Source organism: Pteropus medius, unplaced genomic scaffold, assembly GCF_902729225.1.
Source record: "Pteropus medius unplaced genomic scaffold, Ma_sr-lr_union100, whole genome shotgun sequence".
NCBI classification, from domain to species: Eukaryota; Metazoa; Chordata; class Mammalia; order Chiroptera; family Pteropodidae; genus Pteropus; species Pteropus medius.
The window spans coordinates 23,430,715-23,436,803 of record NW_024349797.1 but is presented as its reverse complement, the minus strand read 5'-3'; positions in this window follow the sequence as shown (position 1 = coordinate 23,436,803).

Genomic DNA, 6,089 nt, shown 5'->3' with positions numbered 1-6,089 from the left:
GACCCAAGATGGCCGCCCGTCGGCTTCCTCTGCTGCCTCCGGATGCCGGAAGTGACGGCACCGCGCCTCCCGGGGTTCGGCCAATCAGCGCGGCCGAGGCAGCCGGCCCGGCTGCTGTTGCTAGGAGCGACTCGGTCCTGTCCGAGGCCGCGGGGGGGCGGTGCCCAAGGCCGGGAACCGCTGCAAGGTCCCGGCGGGCCGCGGGTGCGGCGGGTTCCCGGCGTCCGGGGCTCGCAGGCACCCGCGAGAGAGCCGGCAAACCGGCCTGGGCGGCGGCCTGAGCTCCACTGTGGGGTTGGCATTTATGGTGTTGATCGAGCGCCTGCCTGCTCTGTGCCAGAGCTGAGATCGCGTCCCCCGGATCGCGCTGCAGCGAGCGAATCGAGTCACGGTAGCAATTACAGTGCCGGGGATGCGGGGAGGTGTCGGGCTCCAGCATCATTAACGGTGATCAAGCAGTCGAGTACTGAATCATCCTTCCTGCCTCCGGCTCTGGGCAGCCGGATTGGGCTCGGCATCCGCATGGCAGCAGGCGCGTCCTGCCCTCGAGGAGTTCGCGGTCAGGATGGAGATGGACCGGGACCCAACTAAATATCATCTCGAAGGACGAGTGCTATAAGGGGGTTGGCGGCGGGAGGTGGGGGCGGACGGGGAGGGAGCAAAGCCCTAGTAGCCCCCAGGGACCAGTTCCCTAAATGCCTCCGGGGGGGTTATACCACACAAGTGTGTAGCTGCTGGAGGGTTGGAAGCATCCCTGGGCCCCAGCCTGGGGCTGAACTCAGTGGACGCTTGCAAGCTGGGACACTGGAAATGCTACCTCCTCTGGAAGCCTTCCTTGTCCGCTCTCCTCTGCGTGTGTCCCGTGGTCCTGCCCAGAGTCTGGCCAGCGGTGGATGGGATGGAATCCACTGGCGCAGGTTCTGAGGAAAGAGATCTGTATGGGTTGGAGTAACAGGAACTGTTATTGAGAGTCTACCTTGTGTAGACGTACATTTGTTACCTCATCTAAGCCTCAGGGTCTAAGCCATCTGAAGCCTAAACAGGTTACAGTGACCTGAACAAAGTACCCGAGTTGATTAACTGTGGAGCTGGCATTTGAATCCATATCCTAAAAGTTCCCGTAACAGATAAGCCCTTTTAGTGACTATGTCTTGCTTTTATTTTCCTGTTTTTATATTTTTCTCTTTTGTCCTCCGGCATGCGAACCATCTTGCTATGTGTGGGCCATTTCCTGCTCTGTGAGGCATACATGCCTTTAAACAGCAGAATCATCCCCAAAGAGGACATGCTCCCAACATAAAAACACGCGAGCACTATGATGCAAGCAGAGCTTGCAGATCACCCTCTCTGGCAAGTGTTCACCAGGCCGGGGCAGCCCTGTTTAAGATGTTATTCCCTTTCTTCCTCTTTGGCCAAGCAAAAATGCTTGACTTCTCATTAGTTAAACGTGTGCGTCATACAATTGAACTGGAATGTGGGTGAGCACAAGATTGTGAAAGCCCCAGCAGGGACCTTTAGGCCAACTTGGGTTGGGTCAGAGACGCTCCCTGAGGAGGGGCGTTTATGCTGCTGGGTCTAAGGGTGTGAGCAGAGTTAGCCAGGTGAGGAGGGATGGAAAGGCAGGCAGAGAGATGAGAAGGCCTGGACAGGGGCAGAGAGATGAGAAACAGCATGGTGGGCTTGGGTAAATGTCAAGAGAACAAGACGTGAGAGGTGAGCCTGGAGGGGTAGGCAGGATCCAGGTCAGGTTTGGACAGCGTGGCACTTGTTTCTGCATCCTGATGACAGGAATGTAAACTAGGTCAGCTGGGAATACCCCAAAGGACCCATCAAAGGGTTTTAGCCTTGGGCAGGAGTACTAGGGAATGAGGTTTCCACCTGGATGCTTTCTAACCCAAGCCACACATTAAATAACGAGTCAGTGAGTGCCCAAAGATAGGAAATTAAACTGACACTACTTCGCTCAAGATGCTTCTGGTTTTCAAAAGATTAGAATTCAAGAAATCCTTTGAACTTTTCATTGCCCTTACGTTAAATGACATCATGGTACTATAAAGAGCTAGAATTGGAAGGAAAGGTGTGCCTGTTACACGCAGAAAAAGAGGAGGAGGAAAAGGAGAAGGAGGAGGAAAAAGAAAAAGTAAAGCATTGTTCTGTTTGAAGGACCCTCTGTGGCTATGAATTGGGTCCAACTACGTGTCTGTGATCTGGAAGGGATGGAACAGCAAGATCTAGAAGTCGTTCCTGGAATGCTGCTTTCTGCCCTTTTTCATATCCCTTGTTTCTTATTTTCATGTTCTAATTGGTTCTAGCTCAGACCCCTGAAACTGAAAAGACAGACATAAAAATACCAAGCTGTGTATGTGCAGAGGTAGCGCTCGAACTTTCACGTCAGGAAGGAAGACCATCACGAGACATCGGAAGCTGAAGATAATCTCGTTCTACCCTTGCTGCTGTAGGACGGAAGAGAAACTGAGCCTTAAAGAAGTGAAGTGCTTGTCCGAAGTGGCACAGCTAGTTAGCAGCAGAGGCAGAATGGGGCCCTGAGCCCCCAGCCCCAGCCCCGTGCCTTGCTCCACAGCTAGGGCCGGCACTCGGTGGGGAGGTGTGTTTGGCACCCGCCCCGCCCTAGCACCAGAATGAAAGACTCTTGCACACCTGCACGCATCCTGAGACTGTCCTACTCCAGACTTCTTCTCATGTAAGGGTAATAAGCGCCATTTGTTTAAGCCACTCTAGTTAGAGTTGTCTGTTACTTGCAGCCGGATGCATCCCTAACCGAGGCCATGAAATAGAGCGTCAGATCCTTGGACCCCTGTGCCTGTGTTCTTTGCACCACGTCTAGTGCGGACGTGGGTGGAAGGCATTGGCCTGGCCACCATACCATGACACTCACAAGCACAACTGCCCCGCCAGAGCGTGTGGGAACTCCTGGGACCCAGGAGCCATTCCTCAGTGTGTGTGTGTGTGCATGTGTGTGTGCACAGGCGCACGCGCGCAAGCACTATGTAATAGCAGAGAGCTGCACACGAAAAATCAACGAAGCCACAGAGACCAGGAAGAGGAGTGTGATAACTGTGCTCTCCCCCACTCCCAGCATCCTTGCTTTTCACCGCCTGACGTCATAGTACATTTACTGAGCTCCAGCTGTGGCCCTGGCACTGACTTTCCCCAGGCACCTGTGCTAAGGCCACTCGCTGTCCAACAGCCCCGCGAGGGCCGGCAGCTGCGGCTGGGCGGGGCCTGTCATTATCCCGACATCGCCAGGAGCGAGAGGAGAGCCAGGACCGGGCTCCAAAGCTGTGCTCTGCCCTCCAAATGTCTACAGGCGACCGGTCCCTTTCGTTCTGGCCTCTTGATCTTAGCTGGGCGGACGGCCCGGTTAGAAACTCAGCACAGATCTGTCAGCGAGTTTGCCCCTCCTGCCTGCCACAGTATCGCATCCTTTCAGGATAGTTGTGCGTGGACCGCTTCTGAGATGGATCACCGACTTCCCAGCCTTCCTAAACACACTATTCTGAAAAAGTCAGCTTTTCTCGAGGATTCAGTTAGCCTTTCGTCAGGTTGAACTGCAGCATTGGGATGGCCTCGGGGGTAAGGAGATAGAATGGGGCCATTTGCCCCTGCACTAATGGCCCCAGGCTATTGAAATGTCCTGTTCTCTGATCTGCTGGAGATTACAGGTCTAGATCTCGATGGATGTGTGTACTGCCTCCTGATGAGTGTCACCGCTAGATCCTGACCGCGTAGCTCTCCGTAGCAGGCCCTCACCCCGCCACTCTGCTCTGGGCTGAGAAAGCCCACGGTTTTGAACTGTATCCAAAGTTCACGGAGATGACGGACATGATCCAGAGGGAAGGGCTCAGGAATCTGAACCCTGGATGTGAATCCTGACTAGGACTCTGAATGCTGGATGACGTTGGACAAATCACTCTGCCCGCTTCGTCCTGGGCACCCTCTCCCTCCCTACAGATCCACCCGGCCACAAACCGCGGCCTTTCTCACAGTCTAAAACAAGGGGCCCCTCGACGTGACTGATTTATCTTCAGGGCTGGAAGGAGCCTCTGAGTTCGTTCATGTGGTTAACCCCTCAGCCTGCGGGGAGGAAGCTGAAGCCTGGGGACCTGCGGGCGGGGACAAAGGTGCTGGAGAGGCGCCTGCACCTCTTGACGCTGCTTAGAAGGCTCGTTCTGGTTGGGGGAAGGGGCACCGGCGGGGTCCAGCAGCCCGCATCAACAGAAGGGGCGTGCAGGTGGCGGAGGGCTGAGGATTCCGCGGTTTCCCGCCAGGACCGTGCACAGCATCCCCACGGGACCACACATCTGCATTCTCGCCGGTCTCCCCATAGCAGTTTCCTATGGCCCCTGTGATGAATGACCATGGACTGTGTGTCAGTCTGGCGGCCAGAAGACCAAAATCGAGGTGGGGGCCAGGCCGCACTCCCTTGGGGGGCTCCGGGGGAGGGTCTGCCCCTGGCCTCTTCCAGACTCTGGGGCTGCCAGAGTTCCCTGCTTCGTGGACGCACCATGTCAATCTCTAGTCACGTCGCCATCCCCTCTTCCGTCTGGGTGTCTAACCTCCCTCCACCTTTCCCCTATGAGGACACTAGTGATGGCATTTGGGGCCCACTCAGGTCATCTAGGATGACCTCCCTATTCTACGATCCTTAACATGACGACATCTGCAAGACCTTCGCCATGGAAGGTAACACTCACGGGTCCCAGGGACCGGGACCTGGTATCTTAGGGGCCATTACTCAGCCTCCGACACTTGGGCTTGGTGGGTGGGACTAACCATCTTGTCCGAAGTCACCAACTTGAAGTGATGAGATGACCAAGAAAGTGTGGCTAATACATGTGGGCAATTTATATCGGCCATTTTGGGGGTTTCGGAAGAAAGGAGGATAATTCCTCACTTGCTGGTAATGGATTAATTTTACCTAAAGTCAGTGCACTTTGGCATAATTAATGGCTGACCCACCACTTTTCTGTCCCTCGCTATGGATCCACGTGGGATGCCGACACTCCACCCTGTCCCTGGCTGGCCAAGTGGCCTTGCCTAAGACCCTTCTGCTCTCCCAGCGTTTCCGTTTCCACGTGTGCCGATCACAATGATTCAGATGGTTCATCATATTCCCCAGAGCACGTCAGCTGGGAAAGCAGTTATCACTATTGCATTTGGAAAGATTTGCTGCCAGCATAATTCCAGGTCAAAGACAAGGACTAGCCTTTCATCCTGATACATCCCTGAGCTCACATGGAGCTGGACACGGCGAGGCGACCAGCCGTGTCCACCAGCTGTCAGAACGAGATTCTGCTCCAACAGTTGCAACCTCAGACATGAGCTGTCTAGGGCTGGCCTTCTGAGTCAGCTCTGAGTCCCACCTACACGCCCTCCCCGTGGGGCTGCCGGTCTCAAAGCCTCCTTTCACAAAGAGGGCAGGAGCGTGGATGACTCGCAGTGTGTAATGTGTCTAAGCTCGGCTGAATAATTAATGCACTCGAGTGAAATAAGCAGGGGCTGGTTGCTGCAGCCAGGGAAGCCCAGAGAGTTTCTGTTAAAACCAGTTCTAGACCTAAATCAGGCAAATGCGCATGTGAACAACATAATCCCCCACTTCCTGAAACTCCCTAAGAACAGACACCTACACACAACTACACATACATGGAGAATTTATACGCCAAAGAAATCAAGAAGAAAAATGTAGAATTGAATGATAATGAACATTTTACACATCAAAACTTGTAAGATTCAATGAAAGCAGTATTTAGAGACAGAGTTATAGTCTTACACATTTGAATAAGAAAAAAGAAGGGCTAAAAATTAATGAGCTATGTGTTAATATCACGTAGTTAGAACATAGTATACCCAAAGAAAAAGGACAAAATGAAAGCAGAAATGAATGAAATAGAACAAAGATAAAATGAGATCAACAAAGCCAAGTAGTTATTGTAAAAAACTAGTTAAAAAAGGCAAAACTCTAGCCCAGCTAGCTAAGAATGCAGGCGAGAAAACACGAGTAAAGCTTAGAAAATATAAAGGAAGATATGACTACAGATGTTTCAGAGACGTAAAAGATAAGGGAATAC